Source organism: Lontra canadensis, unplaced genomic scaffold, assembly GCF_010015895.1.
Source record: "Lontra canadensis isolate GAN:19392208 unplaced genomic scaffold, GSC_riverotter_1.0 scaffold2, whole genome shotgun sequence".
In the NCBI taxonomy this organism is placed as follows: Eukaryota; Metazoa; Chordata; class Mammalia; order Carnivora; family Mustelidae; genus Lontra; species Lontra canadensis.
This window is the reverse complement of record NW_022630996.1, coordinates 14170507-14197781: the sequence shown is the minus strand read 5'-3', so window position 1 is coordinate 14197781 and position 27275 is coordinate 14170507. Positions and strand designations below refer to the sequence as shown.

The 27275-nt window shown below is 42.1% G+C and overlaps 1 protein-coding gene and 1 long non-coding RNA gene across 2 annotated transcripts in view; one reads left to right on the top strand and one right to left on the bottom strand.

The window, feature by feature from the left end:
* The window catches only part of MKLN1 (muskelin 1), a 323612-nt gene that overhangs the window by 125179 nt on the left and 171158 nt on the right, over positions 1 to 27275 (top strand). The gene's annotated exons all lie outside the window — the stretch shown is intronic.
* On the bottom strand, positions 794 to 27237 carry LOC116874469. The gene is made up of 3 exons (XR_004384005.1): positions 27083 to 27237; positions 12792 to 12953; positions 794 to 863 (listed from the first exon to the last, which is right to left on the bottom strand). It is a non-coding gene; the product is annotated as an uncharacterized LOC116874469 (long non-coding RNA).

The window sequence follows — 27275 nt, the reverse complement described above, 5'->3', positions numbered from 1 at the left end:
AATATTATACTGTATAGTACTGCGATATAGTCCTGTTGTAGACATATTTTAGGATCTATTATGAATGAATATTTGTCGAGTGTTTTGCTGTTTCAAATCATGATGGAATTAATGTCTTTGCATATGTCTCCTTGGGTTCACATGTGAGAATTCTTCTAGGGAATATATCTAGAATTGAAATTACTAGAGAATAGAATATGCACATTGTCAATTTCACTAGACTGCTTTCAAGATTACTCTCCACAGTGGCTGAACTAATTTTTATTCTCATCAGGGATATGCAAGAATTTCTCTTTCCCCTGTGCTAACCAACCTTGTCAAGCCTTTTAAAAAGACACATATCTGGGCCATATTTTCCGATTCTGGCAGGATAGCTCTTCAGCATAGTTTGAAACAGGCCACAGATGACACGATACATAAGTATCAGCAAGACCCTCTGATCCATGTATGTATATCTATATGCACAGTGTAATATACTGATAAGTGAATTGGCACTGTGGGAGCACTTAGTGTTTTGTTGGTAACACCCGTCTTGCTACATTTAGATCCTTGAGGAGAGAGTAGAAAAGTACCGTTCTCCAGCATACTTTACATTTTGAATCAAATCCGGTTATGTGATTTAGCAGTCCACAGGGAAGTATTTAATCTAAAATCCCACCTCTGCTGGCGTGGCTTATGGTGGCGGTGGGGGTTGCTTCATAGATGTTTTTCTGCCTCTTACTAGGTGTACGGCTGCATGTCAGTTGTCAAGGCATGGATACGTGCCATTGCTTCGGGCAGGGTGCGTGTCAGCAATGTCTGCCAGCTCGCTGGGTGGTGTCACTGTGAGGATCGTTTGTGGCTTTTTCAAAGCCCTGAGGAATCTGAGAAGCAAGTGAGGGAATGATGCATGAAAACAAAAGGCAGTGGAAAGAGTGACCAGTCAGGAGGCTCCAGCAGCTAGAACGCTCCGTCCTTGTTATTACTGCTTCGTGAAAATGCCACCAGTGTCCTGGCAAAGTCTGGAAGGTAGAGGCTTTTTGAGAAAACAAAGACAAGGGATGTACCCTTTGCGGCTAGAATCTGGTTCCCCAGCTTCCCTACTTTCCAGTGGGAGCTGCAGGGGGAGGACGGGAAATCCTCTGTCCCTTGGTGGGTTTAGGCTGGTCTTTCCCTGTCTCTTGGCTGCTTTCCCTGAGTTGAAGCAGCCAGCTTTGGTCTCAGAGGCCTAGCGAGGCTGGCCTGGGAGGGAAGTTGGGCGGTGCCCCAGACTCAGCTATTCCTCAAGAAATGATGTGAAGGTCACCACCCTAGGGGAAGGAAAAGGGCTTCCGCCATATTTCCCATTCAAAGAAGTGCCTCCTCATGTTGGGCAATGAGACCAGGTGATGCTCTCATTCCTTGCCTGCTTTCTTTTGAGAGCTTCATGTGCTGGAACCACACACTCAAAGGGTAGCCTGCCTTGGTTCTCAGAGGTGAAGTAGAAGCTGAGGAAAGGTAAGAGAGTTTGTTAAGTTCATGGGATGGCCCTTTGGACTAATCATTATTGGACTTGTCTGCAGTGAACCTCTGCTTTCCCTCTGGATCATCTCCTTTCTTTGTCATACAGAGTACCTAGATGCAAAATAGGGAAGTACTCCATTTTCTCTTCCTTTCTTAAAAAGTAGCTATGGGGATAATGAATAAAAATAGGTCTTTGTGAATACAATAGGGCAGAGCTGAGGGTGTGGTTTGCTTGGCAACAGCTCAGGCAAAGTTATTTTTCTCTTGGTCCCTGAATGCTCCTGACATTGCCTCTGCCTGATGAAGTCCTAAAAGACCAGCTTGGCTGTGACTTTTTTTTTGGTGAAACTCCCATCAATAGAATTTGATCATTCCCTTCTTTCTGGTTCCACAGCATTTGCTTCTTATAAAAAACATTCATCAGGGGTGGCTGGGTGGCTCAGTGGGTTAAAGCCTCTGCCTTCGGCTCAGGTCATGATCCCGGGGTCCTGGGATCCAGCCCCATGTTGGGCTCTCTGCTCAGACGGAAGCCTGCTTCCCCCCGTCTGTCTTGTCTCTGCCTGTCTTTCTGCCTACTTGTGATCTCTCAAATAAATAAAATCTTTTTTAAAAAATTCATCAAATTGTGTGATAATTACTCACTTGAGATCATGCCTTATTCTTTGTGTATATGTGTGTGTTTTCCCAGCATTTATGACCCTTCTTTAATATAACAGTCCTTTGATAAGTATTGACTGGATGAACCAAAGTTTCTGAAAAAACACCAACACCAAGCTCTTATATTTTCTTAATTATCCTTTGTCTTTTCCTCCTTAGGGTGAAACTGTGTAAGTTTCAGCTCCACAGAGAATGGAGGGCATCCTAAAACTAGATGCATTTTTTTTTTTCTTCCCTGAGGAATTGCTCCAGCAGGAAAGGGTGTTTCAGATACATCATTCAGTTACAGGTACAGAAATTGTTTCTGGGAAACACTGCCATTATTATCTCTGAAAGGCAAGTCAGTGGAAATTTTTATTTTCCATTTACAGATGGACAAATGGAGGCTTTCTTTCTCATTTACCAATTACAGAATGTCCACTCTGTTCAAAAGTACTGTGCTAGGATTTTCATGGGATACAAACATGTACAAGACACAGTTTTTGTTCTAAAGAATGTCATAATCTAGTTAGGATGAAAATCTATTAGTATGCAAGAGTAACAATAAACTTGGGAACATTTAATTTAAATCATATGAGTGGTCCAAAAAGAAGTATCAAAGGGAATAGAGAGAGGGAGGCAAAATAATTTCCAGCCAAGGTCATCAGGAATATCATTGTGGTCAACCCAGTATTTGAGATGAATACATTTTTGTGCTGGTTATTCTCCATTTACCCTCTAATAGTCCCTGTGACTGCCATAACAGACCACCACAGACTGGGTGGCTTAAAACAACAGAATTTTCGTTTCTCACAGTTCTGGAGGCTAGAAGACAAAAATCAAGGTTTGGCAAGGCTCGGCTCCCTCCCTGGGCTCCAGGGCAGAGTCTGTCCTTCAACTCCTCCAGCTTCTGAGGGCTCCAGGTTTTCCTTGGCTTGTGGCCACATCACTCCAATTTCTGATCCTGTGGTCACATTGCTACCACCTCTTCTTTCTCAAAACTCCCACAACTTTTCTTTTATTAGGTCATCTGTGATTGCATTTAGGGCCCATGCAAGTAATTCAGGATAAGCTCCTCCTCTCAGGATCCTAAATTTAGTAACATCTTGTGCCATATAATATAGTATTCTTGGGGTCTGGGATCAGCATGTGAATGTATTTTTTGAAGGGGCCACTAGTCAGCCCCTGACAGCCCCCATCCTTCTCTGTCCTGCTCTGTGCCCCCATGAGGCTGTTATGGTGATATGATCTGGACTCCACGTCATGGTGGCTTGATGTTGGGTTTGGCCAATGGGAGTCATTAGCAAGTATCAGAGGGCTGGGAGGAAAAGCGGTTGAGGTATTTCTTCTTTCCTCCCTGCTTTAGCACCATGGTCTGATAGCAGCTATGGCCCCTTCAGAGCTGTAACCTCCTTCTGGACTCCTATAACATTATTTAGGCCTGAGGTTCCACTCTTGCTGTCCTTAGGTGCCTCAATAGTCCTCCTAAATGCCCCCAACCCCACCTACATCCCTGTAAGTAGTGTCTTCATCAAATTATTTTCAAAACTCCAGCTGAGTGTACCTTCAGTTTCCTGCCACAATCTTGCTGGATACAGATATGGAGAGGCAACAATTTAATTTCCAGAACAGACAGACTCAGGGTGCTTCAATCTAAGTTTAAGTAATGACCAGTGGGAACTGGAAGGTGATTCAGCACACAACACGGCCATCGCAGCCGGGCTATCTTGTGGCCTCTTCCGCAGTAAATATCTGTTGCTCTGTACTCTAATTATTTATGACTGGGACTCTGCTTCTGCTGCCCTTGCTGCTAAGTACTTTCTATTCTTTTCTCTATCTTGTAGCTCCGATTGCATCATGGTTTCTGAGGCCATGTGACTTCAGTTTTCTTCCTTCCCTCTGTGGATCTTTTAGCTTCTGCCCATTGCTAACTGCTGACTCCCTCCCTATATTTCATATTCAACTCCCCCAAAGGACCTGACTGGGTTGGCGGCTCACCACCAAGTACAGACTGTTGCAGAACCTTTCTTGGCAAGCCACCACATCAGCATAGGCTTATTGCCCTGGTTAGATACCTGCTCCTGGAACAAGTGGTTTTGTTTGGAATGGCAGAGTAAGTTGATAAATAATTTGGTTTCCTGACTATTAGACACCCCGAGGGGGTTCTAGATGGGGCAGGTATTCGGATGCTTTTAGGCGGTTGTCAAAATCCAGAGGAATTTCTGTTTTCCAGTGTAGGATGAAGGCTAGTTTTGAGCTATTCATTCAGAGTCTTTTTATGGCCAAGGATCCTTTTAAATATTTTTATTTTCTTCCAGATAAACTGCACCTTTTTGGAGGTTAATACACAAATTCTATCAGTTACAGTGATAAGACTGGAATTTATTATCAGCTATGATTATCTTCTAGAATACCCTCTTGGACCCTTGGACTCCTGGCTTTGAGCCAGGAGAATTTAGGAAGTGGTGGTTCCACTTGGAGAAATGGAGCCTGAAAATCTTAGCCTCTGTTTTACAGAAAATAGAACTCAAACCCAGAATTAACGCTCATGTTTTATTTAGAAGATGCAATGCCAGGGCAGTAAGAGTGAGAGAAAAAGGGAAGGGAGACAGAGAAAGACAGGAAGCACTGCAAGATGATGTCTGAAATATCTGAACTATGACTTGTGTGTCCGTGCAGAATCCCTCCAGTTACTATATGGTGAAACCATGCTCGGGTAGGTTCTTGTGAGGGAGAAAGGAAAAGGAGTCCATCTTTGTGGTTCCCTCCCATTTAACCACTGATCAAGATTCACCACACCAGGAGTTACGTTCCTCACACTTTTAGGTTATATAATATGGTCCCACTGTTGGTCTCTCAGCAAGCCACATGCTCTCTAGTATGGCCTTTAATCCTGGTTGGGGAGCAGAGAGGGAAACCAGAAATTCGTGGTGTGACACTGGTGAGGCTGGTCACTCGGTGGCAGTCAAGGTGAGGATGAGGCCAGGAAAGTGGCAGATAAGTCCAGCTTTAGGTTTGGGGCCTACATGGGCCCAAGGAAAGCAGGTCAGTTGCAGCAGAGGCAGAGACAGAGTAAGCAAGGAAATGATGACAAGAGAATCTGATGAGGCACATAAGATGTGTCTGATATACTCAACATTACAAGGAAGGATATGGCTGAAACTTGCAGGTATGTCCAAAAGGCAGTTGGAAATTCAGAACTGGACTACCCCCAGAAAGAACATGTTTTGAGAGTTACAGAAGGAATAACCATAGAGAATTATATTCCCGGAGAGCACAAAATAAAGGAAGAGGAAATAGGCAGAGCTGTGCTTAAATTGCAGCTGTGTGTGATCTCGGGCAATTTTTTTTAAAAAATTATTTATTTATTTGAGAGAGAGAGAGCAAAAGTAGGGGAAGGGGCAGAGGGAGAAGGAGGGAGAAGCAGACTCCCCACTGAGCTGGGAGCCCAACAAGTGGCTTGATCCCAGGACTTTGAAATCATGACCTAAGCTAAAAGCAGACGCTTACTTGACTAAGCCACCCAGGCACCCTGATATTGGGCAATTTAACTTCATCTTTTAAAGCCTTACTTTCTTTATCCATAACATGGGGATGATGATACTTTACAGTTCATGCTTCCGAAGCATTTGGCACAGTGCTAGGCATACAGTAAATGCTAGATAAACTAGCAATTATGATCATTAATAGCATTCCTGGGTGACTGTAACCTTCCCAGGTTTCTCTTCTCCAGACTGACTCTGTCAGCACTGATCCTAAGTGCTCCTGGAGCAGGGTTGGTGACTCATGCCTCAGTCCTTTAATTCCTCTCAAAGACAGCTGCCTCTGGACCCCTGCAACTCTTGAAGTCATGGAGCCCCAGGGAAGGTGGGTGGCCCCATGCGGGGTGCTGACATATTAAGCCCCAAGAAAGCAGCACCACTAACCCATCATTTTTGGTAAGAAATAGGACATATCTTAAAGAGCCCATTTGTTTTTATACACTTTTTTTCTCCCTTTGAAGTAGGAAAACAAAGTTTTTTGGTCAAAACTTTGCCCTGGTACCCCCCCAAGAAAGCACAGCCAAATACATAAGTGTTGCTAGGTGTTTACAGTAAAGAGTTCTCGGAAGGCTTTAACACAGAAGACATTCCTCTTTACACAAATGGTATTTGATGGGGTATCATCTCTGGATTCCACAAATCAAGTTTTCTTTTTTCCCAGAAGTTGAAATTCTTTTGAATTTGCATCAGCATAGGAAATGCCAGATACTTTAAATACTTAAAGTATGTAAATGATTTGGAAATTTCTGGAACAACAACAGAAACAAGCACATATCACTCTTCTGTTCAAAATCCCTATCTCTCAGTACAAAATCCCAAATCCTTATCAATGGCCTCTGATGAGCTATGGGAACCCGTCCCCCATTACTGGACCTCATCTCTTACTGCTAGGAGGCAGGATGGCATCCTTTGGTGCTGCAAAGCCCCCAAAACCTCTAGAGATGGATTACTGAGCCCTATCAACAGTTACATCATTTGGGGGTGGTTTGTTAACCTTCTTGTGCTTCGGTTTTATCATCTGGGAAAAGTAAACAACAATATCCACTTCACATAGTTGTTGGGAGGATTAGTTAATATTTTTAAGTGCTTTAAAATACTGCTAGTAGCAAGGACTAGCTAAGTGTTTGTTAGATAAATAGCACACTTCCCCTCCTTCATGCACTCCAGCTACACTGGCCTCCCTGCTGTGCCTCCAGCAGGCCAACTGCACTCCTGCCCAAGGGCTTTTGTATTTGCTGTTCTCTCAGACGGCCACCTGACCACTTCCCTCACTTCCTTTAAGTCTTCCTTCAGAAGTATCACCTTCTGAATGATGACAAGCCCTATTTCAAACTGCAGTCCCCTCCTGTACACCCCTACTTTCTTTCTTTTTCTCATTAGCACATATCTACTTCTAATGCTAAATAAAATTTGCAGGTTTATCTGTTTTTCACCTATCTCCCCCAACAAAAAGGTAAATAAGGGCAAGGCTATTGGGATTTTTTGTTTGTTTGGTTTTTGTTTCTTAAGAGCAAGAGAGAGCATGGATGAGCGGGGTGGGGGAGGAGTGCAGAAAGAGAGGAAATCTTAAGCAGGCTCCATGCCCAGGACAGAGCCCAATGTGGGGCTTGATTTCATGATCCTGAGATCATGACCTGAGCTAAAATCAAGAGTTGGATGCTTAAGTGACTGAGCCACCCAGGGGCCCCAGGAATATTTGTTTTATTCTTTGATGTATCCTGAGTGCCCAGAACATTACATGGGACATAGTAGGTGCTCAATACCATTTGTGGGATGTTTTCAGATGAACAAATTGAATCTTTTTTTTTTTTTAATATTTTATTTATTTATTTGACAGAGAGATCACAAGTAGTCAGGCAAGCAGAGAGAGGAGGAAGCAGGCTCCCTGTGGAGCAGAGAGCCCGATGCGGGGCTCCATCCCAGGACCCTGAGATCATGACCCGAGCCGAAGGCAGAGGCTTTAACCCACTGAGCCACCCAGGCGCCCCAAATTGAGTCTATTTTAAAGATTGATTTGTAAATGAGCTTCTTAATATGCATGTAAAATGAAAAAGATCTCCCCAAAAGTTGTTCTCTTAAGTTGAATAGATATGACTTCCTTCTCACAATATGGTGTAAGAAATGGATTAGGAAACTTTTTTTTCCCCAAAGATACTTAAAGGTAAATTTTAGCTAACACTTGGGTTGAGCTATCTCTAATTCCTAGGGAGCATACTCTGAATTAATGAAATTGATCGACGCCTAATTAACTGCTAGTGGACTCTGTGGCACTGTCACTTATCCAGCATGACCTAGAAATTAGCAGGATATGGAAAGGGAGAACTAATGGACACCCTCTCTAGATCAGGTAAGCAGCGGGGCTCAGACCTGTTAGGCAAGTATCCTCATCGCTATTGTACAGATAAACAAACCTATGCCTACAGAGACTCTAGATCACATACCTGATAGGTGATACAAGCCAAGATTCAAACCACCAGTTTACAAAATCCATACTCTTTCCAGTATCTCACTTTAAACCTCTGAGTTCTCATTTGTAATATATAGTAACGTCACTTAGGCACAGACTTATTATGACATTTCAAATAACATATGTAAAACAGTATACTCAAATGACAGAGTGGGTTTTTTAATTATTATTATTACTTTTTTTAATGGCTGTACTTTAGGAACGATGATGAGACTTTTCCCCTGGGGAACAATCACATAGCCTCCCCTAGGAGAAAATTTAAGCCCTGACTTATGGGGACAGCAGAAGTAGGTCCTATGGGATAGATTAGTGGGAGTAGTCATGTTACATATTAATAAGAAGAATTTTAAATTCAATGAAAGTTTAAATACTTATGGTACATTTTTCAGTAAGAGTTGACTTTAGGGACTCTTGCTAGTCAAATTTGAGACAATCTGATCACCTCCATTTTGTTTGTATGGTTGTACGAAAATGATGGTTGTATATAAAGAAAAAGCCACACATTCAAAGTGACTAAAAAGAGGGGAGGAGAGAAGGGATGGGGTACAAAATAGGAAAACAAAACTTCTTTTCAGAAGAATGCCAGCTAATAAATGCTGAAGAAATGGTGAGGTTTAAGAAAAACACTGCTATGCAATCCCCAATGTAATAAACTCATTCAGTCACAGACTATATGTGGATGGATAAAACCTTTGGGTGAAGGGTTGATGGGTATTATGGGTTGAACTATGTTTCCCAAGAAAGGTGTGCTGGAGTCTTACCCCAGGACCCTAGAATATGATCTTATTTGGAAATAGGGTCATTGCAGATGTAATTTGTTAAGAGATGAGGTCATCCTGGAATGGGATGGAACTCTAATCCAGTATGACTGGTGTCCTTCCAAGAAGATGGTCATGTGAAGACAGAGAGAGACAGGGAGGATGCCATGTGAATACGGAGGCTGAATTGAAATGCTGCAGTTGCAAGCCAAGGAATGTCTGGGGCTGCCAGAAGCTAGAAGGGGCAAGGAAGAATTCTCTCCTATAAGTTTCAGAGAGAGCTCTGCCAACACATTGTTTTTATACTTCTCATCTTCAGAACTATGAGACAATACATTTCTGTTGTTTTAGCCACTCAATTTGTGGGTACTTTGGTATGACATCCCCAGGAAACTAAAACAATGGCACACAGGGTGGCAGTGCACCAAAGCAACACCCCACATATCCAAAGCATGGATACTTCATCAAGTTATCGCAACTTAACATCACTAATAGTGGGACAATCTGACATCGTATTCCTTCTGATATGATGCTGTAAGAGGTACATGATATCACTTTGATAGACTGATTGCAATAGGCCCAGATTCTTTCCCTCCTTATGCACATTCCTTGCAATGTGACTCCTATTAAGAGGTAGAGTTCATTTCTCTATCACTTGAATATAGGCTGGCTTTGTTATCTTCATCTGCCAATATAATGCAGTTAAAGTGAAAGAGTGCCAGTTCAAGCCTAGGCCTTGACAGATGTTACATACTTCCACTTTCTTTTGGACTCTACCTCTCCCATGAGAATAGGCCTGGGCTAGCCTGCTAAGTGTGAGAGATGAATGAAGCTGAGCCCAAGCACCCCAGTTGACCTGGGATCCTAGACCAGACAGCCCCCAGTCAACCTGCCAAATGACTACAGATCCATTAATGAATCCAGCCAAAATCAGCTGAGCCCAGCCCAGATCAGCAGAACCTACATAGTCAATGGTAGAATGCCTCTAAATTTGGGGGTGGGTTGGTATGGAGTAATAACTTATCATTACAATCATCTGTGTACTATTCTTGCCAAATATGTTCAAATGTAAACGAATCATGAAAAAAAATCAGAAAATCCTGGAGTGTGGAACGTTCTATATTACAACCAGCTTGGGCATCACAAGTCCGTGTCATGAAAAACAACAACAAAAAAGTGAGGAGACTGTTCTAGATAGACTAGAACAAGGTTTTTCAATCTCAACACTAATTGACGTTTTGGGTTAGCTAATTCTTTGTTGTGGGGGGTTGTCTATGTATTGTGGGACACTTAGCAGGCATCCATGGTCTCTAACCACTACATCTCAGTCATGACAATGAAAAGCTGAATGTTCACCCTGGGACCCTGGACTAGAGACAAAATCAAATGCAATGTATGAACCTTGTGAAGATCCTAGATCCAACAAAAAAAGATGGCCATAAAAGACATTGAGGACAATTAGAGAAATTTAAATGTGGAATTAAAGATATCAAATCATTAATTTTCCTAGGTTTGAAAATGGCATTGCAGTTATGTAGGAGAATGCCTTTATTCTTAGGAGATGTATGCTGAATTATTTTAGTGAGGATCATAAAGTATTCAACTTACTTTCAAATGCTTCAATGCATAAAAATGTGTATTTATAGAAAGAGAGAGAGCAGAGATGATAAAATGTTAACAATTGATGAATCTAGGTGAAGGATGTAAGGGCATTCATTGTATTGTTCTTTTGACCTTTGTGGATTTGAAAATGTTCAAAATAAAGAGTTGGGAGTAAAAAAAAAGAGTTAACCTCATCTCCATTTCCTGACTCCTTAATTAGTATAATGTGATACAAAGAGTAGGCTTGTTCTAAATGAATCTGGGTGCTCATTCTTCATTGCTTGGACAATGAGCTAGCTCAGACCAGGTATGGGGGATTGGAGGCTAAGGGGGCTTCTCCCAGCCTTAGGAACTGTCCCCAAGCTCCACTTCCCATGGGACCGCTGGCTTCACTTGTGTAACATCCCAGGGGCCCAAAAGTCTAGATGTGTTTACAAGCTCATGCTGGTAAGTAGTTGGCACGAAAGTCCAGGCTGCCTGATGTCAATACAGTGTGATTATTCCCCTCACTGATAAGGCTTACTCTCACACTTACTTGCTCTATGTTAAAAAAAAAAAAAAAATCAAAAGAGAGGCAGAGTTCCCTTCCCTGGAACACAAACCATTCTGTGGGACCAGCAGGTCAGCCAGGGACAATAAGAGAATCCTCCATTCTTTTAAGGACTCTGACTTTATCAGTTTCCTCTTTTCATAGTAAAACCCAATTGTTTAACTTGTACTGTAAGACATAGTGGAATTCAAATCAAACCCTGGTGCATTAAAGTGGCAACTGTAGCCAATCTCAAGTAATAGGTCCCTAAGTTATCCACAACTTCTGTCTAACTTGGCTACCAATCAGAGGTTCCCATGACCTCCTACTGTCGTTAGATTCAATTATTTGCTAAAACAGCTCATAGAATTCAGGGAAACAATTATGTTTACCAGTTTATTATGTAATAAGGGATAATGAAAAGGATATAGATAAACAGCCAGATGAAGAGATACACAGGGCAAGATCTGGGGCCGGGGGGACCCAAGTGCAGAATCTTCTGTCCCTAATAAATTGGGTTGCCACCCTTCTGGTAGCTGGATGTGTTCACCAATCTGGAAGCTCTCTGAACCCCATACTATTGGGATTTTCATGGAGGGTTCATCACATGGGCATCATCAATTATTAACTCCATTTCCAGCCCTTCTCCTCTCTTTGGAGAATGAGGGATGGGGCTGAAAATTCCAAGCTTATAATCATGGCTTGGTCTTTCTGGGCACCAGCCCCTATTTAGGAGCCATCCAGGACCCCACCTCAGTAGAACAAAGGACACTGCTGGGAAATTCAAAGGGATTTAAGAACTTGTGTCAGGAAGTGGGATCAAAGACCAAATATTAGGATAAAAGATGCTCCTAGTGCTCTCATCACTTAAAAATTTAACGAGGGCTTTGGGAGCTCTGTGCCAGGAGCTGGGGGTTATAAACCAATATATATATATATATATATTTTTAAAGATTTTATTTATTTATTTGAAAGACAGAGATCACAAGTAGGCAGAGAGACAAGGAGAGGGAGAGGAAGGGAAGCAGGCTCCCTGCTGAGCAGAGAGCCCAATGTGGGGCTCGATCCCAGGACTCTGGGATCATGACCTGAGCCGAAGGCAGAGGCTTTAACCCAGTGAGCCACCCAGGCGCCCCTTTTTCTTTTTTTTAGAGAGTGGGGAGCAGCAGGGGAGAGGGAGAGAGAGTCTTAAGCAGGCTCCATGCCCAGCACAGAGCCCGATGCAGGGCTCAATCTCAAAACTCGGAGACCACGACCTGAGCCAAAATCAAGAGTTGGATGCTTAACCAACTGAGCCAACCAGGCACCCCCTATATATATATGTATATATGTATATATATTTTTTTCCCCTATTATCTCACAACAGGGCACTGTCTATTATATGGTCTGCTTTGTGTAAAAATGGTGTATATATATATGCTTATGGGGAAAGAATACATAAATAGTTCATAGAAATAATAATAGTTAACTTTTTTGAAGTTTTGAAGTTTGAATTTATTTTTATGTTGCTGTGGTGTTTTACAATGAAATGAAATCCACAGATTGTGCCTTGAAACATCTTTCAAAATGTCAGTCAGTATCCCTTCTGATACTTTAGTAGAAAAAAATATTTTAATTATTGAAACAGGATAAGGCTGTGTGTGGGAAACTCAATTTTAGCTGGGGATGCAACTATTCAAATACTATTGATCCATTACAGCTAGTTGTATGGTTTTTAGAACCTGGGAATGCTGGATCAGAGCAGTTACTAACCTTCTTAAGTATTGGTCACTCACCCTTCTTAAATTGCTCAGGCCAGGTGTTCAGCAAGACTCCTACTGGAACGCAACAGTAGCCCAGCAAGGAAAAAACAACGTGACAGGAAGGTTTTTTTTCTCCTCCTTCCTTCTTCCCTCTCTCCGGAGTTTCTTCAGGGACGTGGAATTGAAGACATACATCTGATCCCAAAGTACCAAGATACGAGAAAAGTTGCAAAGATGCATGGATAATTCTTGTTCTTTGTAAATGCACCATATCTGCGTCTGGCAGCTCCTCTTTAAAACACCCAAGGTACTCGTCTGAGAGGACAGCCTCTATCAGGGGAACATTTTCTGTTCCCAGTGAAGTGGCACATTCAGTTCTTTGTGCAGGCTCACTTAATTCCTATTAGTCATTTCACAGCTGTATCTCGGGAAGAGAAAATCTCAAATACTTTTGGCTGATTTCACTAACGTAAAAACAAGACCTTCCCCCTTTTCTCATAGTTTCTGTTTGTTTACAAATTTCAAGTCAGTATAACGTGTCTATTTTTGTGGCTATTTCTTCTATACGTTTTAGTTGTCTGCTGATCTATCTACCCTGTTTCTACTCTACTTGAGTAACTAGATTTGTAGCCATAACATAACAGGGGGGGATACTGGCCCACCACCCCAGTTAGTCATTGAATTGATGGTGCAATTTTGTGTTTGTTGGCTTCTGAGTCTAAGATTATTCAGGGACACTGCTTAAAAACACAAGTCAGGGGTGCCTGCATGGCTCAGCGGGTTAAGCCTCTGCCTTCAGCTCAGGTCATGATCTCTGGGTCCTGGGATCAAGCCCCACATCTGGCTCTCTGCTCGGCGGGGAGCCTGCTTCCCCCATCTCTCTCTGCCTGCCTCTCTGCCTACTTGTGATCTCTGTCTGCCAAATAAATAAATAAAATCTTTTTAAAAATAAAAAAAAATAAAAATAAAAACACCGGTCAGTTACCAAGTGAGACAATGGATTTGATCAAGGTTTGTTATTTTTTAGGTTGCTTAAGGACATTAGATGAATGCACAAATTTGTTACTGTAGCATTGCTATGCATACTGAAAATGCACATAAGGGATTATTATTGTAGGTTGGTTTGTGACAGCTGGCCCTGATTTCCTTATTTCCTCAAGAAGATACTTTGAACAATTATTTAAATGCCTCCTCTCTGCAATTACAATAATAATGATAATGATGATTTTGCAACTGAATATGCAATTCAGGGTGTATACACTCTACTGTTTTTAGCTTGTTTCTCTTTTTATAGGGATAACAGCTACTGTTGTTGGGGTTACTGAAGAACAAACAACCATTTTTGGATTGAGGGTCATTGAACTACATGAATAAAGTAACCGAAGGCCAATAAAGGAAGTTATAAGTAAAATAAATCTTATAGTAGTATTTAAAGAAAGCTAACTACAAGCAAGTTCCCACACCCACCCCCCTTCGGACAAATACAGCATTTTCAGAACTTCATTGCTTTTATTTTTATTATTTATTTAAAATAATCTCTATGCCCAACAGCCTAACGTGGGGCTTGAACTCATGATCTCAAGATCAAGAGTCCCACCCTCTCCCAGCTGTCAGCCAGCACCCCAGAACTTATCTGCTTTTAAAGTTAACAACAAATACTCTATTTAGTAATTATAAATCTCTGACAACGTTTTTGTTCTATGGTATAGTTCATTAAGGAAAAGCAAGTGGAAAAGATGAAGGAGAGGAGACGTATGTGTTGTGGGTTAGAGGGAGATGATAGAGTGAAAGAAGTCAAGTCAGATGCAGAAGGAATAGGGAGATGCAAAGGGGAATGAGAGAGCAACAAGGGGAAAGAGGAACAGGACAGAAGACCAATAGTGTGGGAAAACAGCTGAAGGAGAAAGGAAGAGCGGGAGAAAGAAAAATGGGTAAACAAGGAGAGGAAAAGGACATAGTACAGGGGATTTCTCTTTCTTTTTTGGGGGGAGATTTCTCTTTCTTAAAAAAATTATTTATTTGAGGGGCGCCTGGGTGGCTCAGTGGGTTAAAGCCTCTGCCTTCTGCTCAGCTCATGATCTCAGGGTCGTGGGATCGAGCCCCACATTGGGCTCTTTGCTCTGTGGGGAGCCTGCTTTCCTTCCTCTCTCTCTGCCTGCCTCTCTGCCTACTTGTGATCTCTGTCTGTCAAATAAATAAATAAAATCTTAAAAAAAATTATTTGTTTGAGAAAGAGAGCATGGGGGAGGGGCAGAAGGAGGGGAGAGAGAGAATATCCCAATCAGACACACCCCCCTCCCACCACACTGAGCACGGAGCCCAATGTGGGGCTCAATCCCACGACCCTGAGATCATGACCTGAGCCAAAACCAAGAAGTGGACACTCAATTGACTGAGCCCCCCAGGCACCCCCACAGTGTGGGGGATTTAAAGAAGCATTAGGATGAATGTGGGGTCTCTAGAGTGTGGCATTTACACCAGCATCACCTGTTACCAATTCTCTTTAAAATACCAATTAACTGTTGTTCACAACTTTAAGTACCCAAGTCGTTTTAACTGACAAAGTGGGAGAGTCAAAATGGAAATCTTGCAAGTAAGTGGATGCCCAAGCTAGCTGCCATCGCAGCATCTGGTTTCTTGATGATTACTTCTCAGGAGAAATTCCAAACAGAGGAGAGCTTAGCTGTCAGGTACCAACAGCTTCCTGCTAAGACATAAGGGGGAAAAGTTCCCAACCTTGGTGGCACATAGAAATCTTTTGAGGAACTAAAGTTCTGGCTGATGGAACCAGTCCCAGGCCAGCACCTTTGGTAAATAAACCTGCATCCATGATTTTAAGGGAAAGGGAAAAATAAAAGAACCCTTTCGAGAAATTCAAAATTAATATATCAATGCTTAGGTCCCACCCCTAATATGTAACTGTTTTGGGATGTGATATGGGGATTTTTACAAGTTTCCCATGGGATTCCAATAGGCAGCCAAGAATGAGAGCCACTGCTTAGAGGCACTTTTCTGAATGTGCTCACAAGAGAATCCCAGTATAATGCTGGTTATTTTGGGGGCTCTGAGAGCAGTGACCTGAGCATTAAATTGCATAAAATTAGACCAAAGGCCAGAGGTTCTCACACTTTGTGCTATATGTTTAGTAACTGACATTGCTGGAAATTGGTTGTAGAGGTGGGGGTAAAGGAGATAATTTTGAGCTTATATAGAAATATACAGGAAGATTGGGGCACCTGGGTGGCTCAGTGGGTTGAGCCTCTGCCTTCGGCTCATGTCCTAATCTTGGGGTCCTGGAATCGAGCCCCACGTCAGGCTCTCTGCTCAGCAGGCAGTCTGCTTCCCCCTCTCTCTCTGCCTGCCTCTCTGCCTACTTGTGATCTCTCTCTCTCTCTGTCAGATAAATAAATAAAATATTAAAAAAAGGAAATATACAGGAAGAAAATAAAATGATCAATATAAGGAAGGTTTCTATAAAAATTTGCATTTGAGACATAATTTGGCCCAACTCCAACAGTATGAGGATAACTGGTGTCTCTTTGAAGACAAACTTCAGTTGACCTCCTCAGATTGATTTGAGATGTTGGGGAACCAGGAGAACTGGTTTGCTTCCTGTTTGTTTGTTATACTAGATAGCTGAGTCCCCTGTCCCATGACATCTCTGTTGCCTTACTCTCTGACCTGCTCTGCATGCTGGATCTGGTTCTTTTTTCTATTGCAGAGCCGTCTAGAATTCGCCATCACTATGCTCTCCGTCTTCTGTCATTGTCTTTCAGTTCCCTCTGTCCAACAGGCAAAAGGAGGAATTCTGTTATCTCCTGCAGGCTGAAGCTGTGGTGGCTGCTGCTGCCATCTCCTGGGAGCAGAAAGACCTGAGCTTCACACCTGAAGCCAGTCTCCGAGTTCACCTGGGAAGGCACAGAGGCCCCACTGGGCCTGGCTGAAGTTCCTTTGTCCTAAAAAATAAAGGGGATATCCCCTTACTTACAAATTGCTGGTATTTGCTTTTCATCCACTCCTTCTGGCAGCGTTGTGCTCAAAGAAATGATTCCAAACAACAGCAAAGTTGAAATGAGTTAATACAGCAACCGTGAGGAAAGTTAAGATGAAGGCAGAACCAGTAGTCTTAGGAATACATCACATATTTCTCTTGGCCTTTTCAATCCTGAATGTATACATCTGAGAATTATGTAACAGGGCACATGTGAGTTTGGCAAATCTTGACCTCCAAGAGAGTTTACTTGCAGGGCTGCCGTGAGGGTTCATGGAGATAATGCATGCATATTCCTGGTATGCAAGAAATTCTCAATGGGAATTATTTGGGGGCAAATTCTAATCCCCATGATGATTTTCTTCATTTACTAACCAAAAATGGATGGATAGCCCCCATGTCTTTAATTCTTTCCAGTCTTCTGATCTATAAATGATCCCTAAGCAAACTCCTTGGATTTTTTAAACTATAATCATAAATTAGTGCTATGGACTAAAGGTTTGCATTTTCTTCAAAATCATAGGTTGAAGCCCCTACCCCTTGATGTGACGGTTTTAGAAGGTGGGGCCTTTAGAAGCTGATTATATTTTGAGGAAGTCATGAAAGTGGAGCCTCCTGATGGGATTAGGGCCCTTACAAGGGAATGAGACCAGAACTCTTTTCTCTCAGCCACACGGCAAGAAGGCATCCATCTGCAAACCGGGAATAAGGGTGTAGACACCAAATCTACCAGTGCCTTGATTTTGGACTTCCCAGCCGAAGTGTGAGAAATAAATGTTTGTTGTGTGAAAATTAGTGAAGGAAAACCTTACTAAAGTAGACAGAGGATAGATATACCACCCACTGTCAGTTATAGGAAGAATTGTCAGTTACACTCTCTCACCAGAAGTGTCAATTACACTCCAAAAGAAGAATCATCACCAGGAAAGAATCCTCAGTTATAGGCCCCAAGAGGGAAAAGCTGTACATTGCATCTCCTACAAGACATTGACTTCCTCTGCAAATCAGCTAATGAGAAGTCATCACCCTGAACTCTTTCTTTTCTCCCATAGACTTTCATTCAAAGCAACCCTTCCAACTTCTTTTTCAACCAAATAACATCCCTCTCCTTTGCCTGCTGGACTTGTCTATGGTTTTGCTGTAGCCTGCATGTCCTGAACTGTAATTCTCTGCTATTTCTGAATAAATTTTTGTTGACAAAATAACTTAATTATTAAGGTTAATAACTATTTAAGCCACATAGTCTATTGCATTGTTGTTACAGTAGCCTAAGCTAACTAAGACAAAAAATGGTACACAGAAGTGGGCATGCTGCTACAAAAAATACCTAAAAGTGTGGAAGCAGCTTTGGAAGTGGGTAATGAGTAGGGGCTGGAGTTTGGGGGTACATGCTAGAAAAACTCATTATTGCTGTGAGGGATTACCAAAGGTGATTCTGGCAAGAGCTCAGAGGGAAAAGAGCTGGAGAGAATGCTTTCCATTCTTTAGGAGAATACACAAATAGAATGTTGCTAGAGATATGGACAGTAAAGGCCATTCTGGTTTCAGACAGAAATGAGGAACATGTTACTGGAGACTGGAGGAAAGGTAATCTTTGTCTAAAGTGGTAAAGAATTTGTGTTCTTGTTCTTGTGTTCTGTGAAGGTAGAACTTGCAAGTGATGAAATTGGTTATCTAGCTGAGATTTCTAAACAAAGTATTGAAGGAGTGGCTTGGTTACTCCTCACTGCTTATAGGAACTGATGACGGAACTGTTATGCAAAAAGGAATGAGAATTTAAAGATTTGGAAAATTCTAAGCCTGTCCACATTACAAGAAACGAGAAAGCAGGTTTGAAGAGAACACTGAAGGTATGGCTGGCTGACCATTTGATAAGGAGATTAGTGTGGATGTGAGCCACAGACCTAATCAGCCACTTCAGCAAGGATACCCCAGTGTGAACTGAAGGGGATGGACACAGATGGAATGAAGAAAGCCTGTTGGATGTCTTGGATTTTACAGGACCAGGACCACAGAGCTATGTGGTTGGAACATAAGCTATTCTTCAAGACAGGAAAAGAATGACCCTGAAAACAATTCAGAGATCAGGGGTGCCATCAGGGTTTCAAAAGAGGAGGCTATCACCTCTGTTAAACAGACTTTCACCCACAGCTCTGGGGCTGGGCTACCCAGAGCCCTGGGGGTGTGACCAGCAGCAGATAGGTTTCTGGCATGACGGAGCAGCAGTGGTAGGCAGGATCACCATCCCAGGGAGCCAAAGAGGCAGTACTAAAAGCAGAGCAAGGAGCCAAAGGGGATTATTCTCAGGCTTTAAGATCTCACTGAGTTTGCCTGGTTTTCATGAGACTCATCCCTCCTTCCCTCTTTCTCATTTCTTCCTTTTGGAATGGGAATGTCTATCTTTTGCCTCTCCTACCGCTATACTGTGGAAGCAACTACCCTACCTGGTTTCACTGATTCATAGCTGGAGAGGAGTTCTGCCTCCAGAAGAGCCTCATCCGTATCTGATTGAGATGATATTTGGAAAAAAAAACTTTGGACTTTAGACATTATCCGGGAATGAGCTAAGACTTTTGGGGCTATTGGGATGAAATGAATGTATTTTGCATGTAAGAAGGACATGCATTTTGGGGGGTCAGGGGCAGAAAGAAGGTGGATGTCTGCAAATCAGGAGAAGGGCTTTCATCAGATCCTGATTCTACAAGCACCTTGATTTTGAACTTCCAAGCCTCCAGAACTGCGAAAAATAAGTATTTGTCATTTAAGCCACAAAGTTTATGTTGTTTTTGTTATAGCAGACTTAACTGCCTAAGACAATTGGTGAGAAGAAACTCAGGAGGAACTAAGACATACAGTTCAGGAGATAGCTGAGTATCTACTATGTGCTAGTTAAGGAGGATATAAAGAAGAATAATGTAGGAGTAGTCCTAAAAAGTTCCCATTAATTACATGAGGAACAGGGTATTATGCTTAGCAAAATAAGTCAATTGGAGAAAAACAACTATCATATGATATCCCTGATATGAGGAAGCGGAGATGCAACGTGGGGGGTTGGGGGGTAGGAAAAGAATAAATGAAACAAGATGGGATCGGGAGGGAGACAAACCAAAAGAGACTCTTAATGTCACAAACAAACTGAGGGTTGCTGGGGAAAGGGGGGGTAGGGAGAAGGTGGTGGTGTTATGGACATTGGGGAGGGTATGTGCTATGGTGAGTGCTGTGAAGTGTGTATACCTGGCAATTCACAGACCTGTACCCTCGGGGCTAATAATACATTATGTGTTTATAAAAAAATTAAAAAATTAAAAAAAATTACATGAGGAACAAAGGCACTGAGAATCAGGTACTTGGGTTATGGAGTCAGATCTGCAAAAGGCCAGTTGTGTAAATGACCTTAGACATCACATCTAGCAAATTTGGGTATTAGTTTCTTCATCTGTGGCCAAATATTGTAAAAGGGAATTCTTCCATTTACAGCAGAGCTTGCCGAGGAGATGGCACACTGAATGCTGTATTGTGCTTCTACTTTCCTCAACACCTAAAACTGTTAAAAAAACCCCATGAACTTTACACGACCCCATGTCAGCTAAAATAAGACCCTTACAGGACTTTTCTGAAGATTTATTTTTTCCTGGCCACTGAAGTATAAGGCTTGTTTTAACTAATCATGTACAGAGCTGTTGATTTATTCCAGCTCATTTAGAAGGTATATTTTAATCTTTAGTGAACATAACAATCATGAAAACCCTTCCTTATAATTAAAAACACCTTCCTGGGGGCGCCTGTGTGGCTCAGTCGTTAAGCATCTGCCTTCGGCTTGGGTCATGATCCCAGGGTGCTGGGATCGAGCCCCACTTCGGGCTCCCTGGTCAGCAGGAAGCCTGCTTCTCCCTCTTTCACTCCCCCTGCTTGGGTTCCCTCTCTCGCTGTGTCTCCGTCAAATAAATGAAATAAATAAAATCTTTAAAAAAATAAAAATAAAAACACCTTCTTTTCCCCCTTAGCCTGATGTGTTCCTTTGCCTGGAAATAAATAAATCAGCCAAATTTGTTTTGCCTTCTAATTCTCGGTGGTCTTTTTTTATTTGACAGCATCTTATATCTGAATAGTACTTTATAGTTTACTCTGTCTCTTTCCACTTGAGAAGAATGGGATGCAATCGAACAGGACCAGCTTTTGAACCAAAGAGATTCTGGCTCTGTCACTGACTAGCTAAACCTCCTTGGATAAGTTTACTGTATCAGTGAAGGTCCCAGCTGGAAACAGATGGCATTCTCAAGTTGGGCAATGTAAGAGGTTTAATAAAGGAACTCTTTATAGAAGTGCAAGAACACACCAGGAAACAGCGGGAAGCAAGGGGTAGGAGTGGTTACTGGAACCCAGAACCAGAGAGCTGTGTGGAGAGACCACTTGGGAAGAGGACTTGTGACTTCTGGTCAAAAGGGCCAGTCAGCCCAAAGTGACCTTACAGGAAGGAAGTCAGGGGAAGGAATACCCCCACCTCACTCTCTTCTGTCCCACACATGTGAAAAAGCAAACCAAAGACAACAAGTATTTAACTTTTCTGAGTCTTATTTTTCTGATTGTCAAAGGGTGATAAAAATATTTATATCTCGGGGCACCTGGGTGGCTAGTGGGTTAAAGCCTCTGCCTTTGGCTTGAGTCATGATCCCAGGTCCTGGGATCAAGCCCTACAGTGGGCTCTCTGCTCCGCAGGGAGCCTGCTTCCTCCTTTCTCTCTCTGCCCGCCTTTCTGCCTACTTGTGATCTCTGTCAAATAAATAAATAAAATCTTTAAAAAAAAAAAAAAAGCATATGCTTTTAAAAAAAAAGTTTGTATCTCAGAATTTCTCTGATGATTAAATGAGAACTTACATTATCTCATAATAGGCAAGCTAGGTACTCAATAATTGTTCTCTTCCTTCACTTGATCTTCAAAACTCCTTTGTGAAGTAGACAGGATAGATTTGATTAAATTCATTTTATAGGGGTGGAAAATATTATAGGGGTTTTGATTTTCACCACTATAAGTTATGTGACTTTCCCAAGTTCTCATGGCTAGAAAAGTACCAGGCCTAGGAACAAAACTAAGATTTTCAAAACATACTCTTAAGTTTCTTTCCTGAGCCTGTACATCCTCTTCTGCAGAAGGCTGCCACCGATGGTTTCTTCTATCTAGACCTGCTATACTTGGAGCTACAGTGATTCTGCTACACAGAGAAAAATTTACTGACTCAGGAATCCGTGCCTGAGGCAAAATAAGCAACCACTATAGGGTTAGATAAAAAGAAGGCCAAATGCCTATAAGGTGACTAGATCTAAGACTCTGACCAATATAGACTCTCCATATAACATCCTTGGCAATTCCACTTGGATATCTATTAGACATCCCCTGTATAACACAGATACCAGACTTCCTTTTTTTTTTTTTTTTCTTTTTCTTTTGTATCTCTTAATCCCTTCACCCATTTCACCCATCCCCTTACCAACCTTCCCTCTGGTCACAGTTTGTTTTCTGTATTTAAGAGTGGTTTTTTTTTTTTTTTTTTTTTTAAGATTTTATTTATTTAACAGACAGAGATCACAAGTACGCGGAGACGCAGACAGAGAGAGAGAGGAGGAAGCAGGCTCCCCACTGAGCAGAGAATCTGATGTGGGGCTCGATCCCAGGACCCTGGGATCATGACCTGAGACGAAGGCAGAGGCCTTAACCCACTGAGCCACCCATGTGCCCCAAGAGTGTTTGTTTTTTTGTTGGCTTGTTTGTTCATTTGTTTTGTATTTTAGATTTCCCATATAAGTGAAATCATATGGTATTTGTCTTTCTCTGACTTATTTCACTTAGTATAATACCCTCTAGGTCCATTCATGTTGTTGCAAATGACAAGATTTCATTCTTTTGTGTATGTATATACCATTTTTTAAAAAAGATTTTATTTATTTATTTGACAGACATAGATCACAAGTAGGCAGAGAGGCAGGCAGAGAGAGAGGAAGGGAAGCAGGCTCCCTGCCGAGCAGAGGAGGCTGGGATCATGACCTGAGCTGAAGGCAGAGGCTTAAACTCACTGAGCCACCCAGGTGCCCCTGTATATAACATATTTCTTTATTCCTCCATGTAGCAATGGACACTTGGGCTGCTTCCATTTCTTGGCTATGTAAATAATGTTGCAATAAACATAGAGGTGCATATATCTTTTCATTTTTTTTTTTTTTTTAAAGTAAGCTCTATACCCAGTATGGGGCTTGAACTCATGACCCTGAGATCAAGAGTCACATGCTTTACCCACTAAGCCAGCTATGCACCCCATGTATCTTTTCAAATCAGTGTTCTCATTTTCTTTGGGCATATACCCAATAGTGAAATTACTGGATCATATGCTATTTCTATTTTTAATTTTCTGAGGAACATCCATACTGTTTCCTACAATGGTTGTACTGATTTACATTCCTACCAACCATGTACGAGGCTTTCCTTTCCTCCACATCTTTGCCAACACGTGTTATTACTTGTCTTTTTGATACTAGTAATACTGACTGGTATGCAGGGATATCTCATTATGGTTTTGATTTGCATTTATCTGATGATTAGTGGTGTTGAGTATCTTTTCATGTGTCCCTTGGCCATTTGAATGTCTGAATTCAAAATTCTTGATTCTTTCTACCTTGAAACTATTCTAACTCTAAATCTTCCCCTTTCAATAAAAGCATCACTATCTACCTAGTGATGCAAACACCAAACCCAGGGATTCGCCTTGATTTTTTCCTTTTCTGCCTGCCTTCCCCCACCCCCACCAGCAAGTCTAGCTGGTTTTACTTCTAAAATATGTCCCAATTCAACCTCTGTTCTCCATATCCTCTGTTAGTCCAAGCCACCATCATTTCTTGCCTGGCTACTATAATAACCTCCTGTCAAGTCTTCTCACTTCAACTCTTTCCTCTCTCCAACCCATTTTCTGAGTGAACTTTATAAAATCTAAAATGGATACTGCTACTCCTTGCCTTGAGTCCCTGAAGTAGGTATCTCCATCATAGTTCCACGTCATGGCTCCTTACCATACCAATTTTTCTGACTTCACTCTCCCCCATCACTATGCTCCAGCCACACTTTCTATTATTTGAATATACCAACTCCTTTCTTGTCTCAGGCTGACTGCACTTGTTTATTCTCTCTGCCTAGAATGTTTTTATCCAGCCTTTGTACTTTCTTACCGTATAGGTTATTTGCTTAATTTAACTATTACCTTCTTAGAGAATTTTCTTTTACCATCCAATCTAAATATTACTCCAGTGTAGTCTTTTCTTAGCACTCAAATGCACAGACTAAAATGATCTGGTTGACTCATTTATTATGTTACCATAACAGAATGGTATGGGCCCTTGTCTGACTTGTTTATCTCCGTCTTACTAGCATCTAGACAAAGCCTTGTACATCAAATCCTCTTAATAACCCCCCCCCCATTCTTTAAATAGGAAAAGATAGTGAATGGTGACAAACCACATACAATCAGTTACTTTTTCTGGTAAGTATGTACTATGAGAAGCATACCGAGAAGGCATCAGAGAGTAAAAGATGATTGCTTTCAAGGGATGACAAGATGACTGGGTCACTGGAGCTGTTGATCTCGGAAAAATAATCATCTATTATCCAGTTCTCCATGAGGCTACTGGTTTGTCTCAATCTTTGAAGTGTGGGGGACCTAGAGGAATTAAATGGTTACTGACAGTTTCCAGGCCTTCCCCATGTATCCTTACAATGAACCCTGTCACATAAGGCAATGCCTCAAAGGCAGAGGAAGATATTAAGTTTCATCTCTAAGAGACCTGAGCTACTAGTAGATTCTCGCAGATTTTGAAATTTTTTAGTCTTCTATTTTATCTTTACATTTACATAAATTTTGAGTTCAGTATAGCACCATTTCTATATTTATGTTAACATATGAATACTTGAACTTATTGTACCATTTGTAAAGTCTTTGCTGCAGGAAAGCCACGCTATCCTGGGCCTTTACATTCTCCACGGCAATCACACCTCAGGAGATACATGTTTGCTGTCTAAGAGTTCTGGCATTCTCTTTCCTTTGCAACCCAAATTCCCTTTAAGTGTAATTTATTTGTTCTTCAATAAATATTTACTGAGCATTTACTATGTACTAGACATTCTCATAGGACTGAGGATACAACTGTGAACAGGATATGCATAACTCCTACCTACATGGGAGTTAACAGTTTAGGAAGAGAGAATAGAAAAAAGGGGAAATTAAAATATATTGTGATATTTGCTAGGATAAGGAGGGAAATATAGAAAACGGCACCTAACCTCAAAATAGGTGATCAGGAACGATTTTCCAGCATGAAATGATCTGAAAAAAGGGCAGGAGTTAGCCAGGTGAAGAATGGTAGAGAGTACTCCTGGCTTGCCTACGACTAAGCCCTGGAGGCCAGAGAGAGCACAGAACTTACAGGAGCCAATCCAGTGTGTTAGTTTAGTTTGGCAGGAGTAAAACTTGTAAGGGAGAAAGAAGAGAGAAGGCTGGAGAGGTAATCAAGGCAGGATATGAAAAGCCTCTGCTCAGGGATCTCTGTATCACTTAAATGGAATAGAAAGTCACAGAAAGTCATCTCAAGAACTGGCTTGTATCTGTTTTTTAAAAAGGATCACTGGGGGCGCCTGGGTGGCTCAATTGTTTGAACATCCTACTCTTGATTCGGCTCAGATCATGATCTTGGGGTCGTGAGATCGAGCCCCATGACCAGCTAAGCATTCAGCATGGAGTCTGCTTGAGAATGTCTCTCTCCCTCTCCTTCTGCCCCTCACCCCCCACTCTCTCTGTCAAATAAATAAATAAATAGACTCTTAATAAAAAAAAAAATAAAAGGATCACTCAGAAACTGTAACTCTATGTCTGGAAAAGAACAAAGACTCTACTTACATTAGGGTAAGAGGTGTGGTTAGCGAATTCAGGGCCCCTAACTAACTGAACTGAGTCACCATCTTAAAATTTTCCCCTTCAAAGTATCTCTTTCTCCCAAAGTTAACCACTAAGCATCTTTGGGACCAACCTTCTCTGGCCTCTCCCCCATCTCTAGACTCCCAACTTGAGTCACTGGGATCATAGCATTCCCTCAAGGAACAAATACTTTTCCAACACGCTGCAATACCCAAAGCGCATGCGATTTTAGATTTAACATATTTAGATTTAACATATTTTGGCCTTCTTTGGGGCATTCTTTCTTTCAAAGATTTTAACTTTTTTTTTAAGGTAATCTCTATGCCCAATGTGGGGCTCGAACTCACAACCCCAAGATCAAGAGTGGAATATTCTACTGACTGAGCCAGCCAGGCGCCCCTTTTTTGGCATTCTTGATCTGATATTCCAGCAAAGGCCACTGCTAAGTTTTCCCCTACAGTAACGGGAGGTCAGAAAAAGATCTGAGGAGCTTTGGGCAGCTTAATGATTGGGAAGAGAATACGGTTGAAGTGTTTCAACTCAGTTGGTCATTCACTGAGAAAACTCGTTGCAGGAGTTGGTTCTGTGGGTCAGGTGGCGATGAAGACACTGTCACGGCTTTTCGAGGTGGAACCTTTTCTTTAGTGAGTGACTAATTGCAGTGGCTAAGCCAAGAACTAAGCGTGCGTAACCTTGACAAACGGGTACCTGATGGGCGCATTATCTAAAGCTGCCAGATATTTGGAGCAAATGTTCCTTTTTTGATAAGAAGCTCACGTGATGCCCGTTTGGCATTCAGAGCACCTGGGCTGCTGTTATTCCTTCTCTGGTTTTTTTTTTTTTTTTTTTTTTTACAACTCTGGTCTGTCTCAACTTTTGCATGAAATTTCTGTGCGAGCTCAAAGCGGGCAGATTTAACAGCTGGAAAAAAAACGACGACACACGGCTTCCCCAGCTCCTTAAGGTTGTTTTTTTTCGTTTTGTTTTTCCTGGTCTGTAGGTGAATACCATGACTGAGCAAGCCGAGTGCACGGATTGGTGTGAGAGGGCACGCAACAAATGTTTACAAGGAAGGGCACCTCACCAACCGCAAACAGAGCAGGGTGAGAGGACACCCGAGCATTTCCTTTTCCTGTCTCCACGTGACTCGGGAACGCGGGGCGAGACATTTAAAACCAGCACCGCGGCAGAGGGAAAGGATCCTAGGTCTTCCACGCCAGCTCCCTTTCGGTGCCGCTGCCTCAAGGGACTGATAGGCGGGAGAGGGCAGCGGTTTCCAAAGTCGCAAAGACGTCCCTTCTCCCAGGACGGTCTCTCAGTTTCCCATCCTGGCTCCTAACTACAATTTGTTTCTTTTTATAACATTCTTGGTTTCTCCTTACCTCAGCTTGTAAGAAAAGTCCTTTGCGCCACTCCCCTCCAAGCCCAGGACAGCCCTCAGGTGCTCACAGTCCAGTCCCAATTTGTGTCAGTCTATTAAGGAGCATGAGGCGACGGAAACTCTAGGAGAGAACCGAGGACCCGCGCGCGCCTCAGCTGTCCAAGAAGCCGGCGAGACCCGAAAAGGGGAGAGCG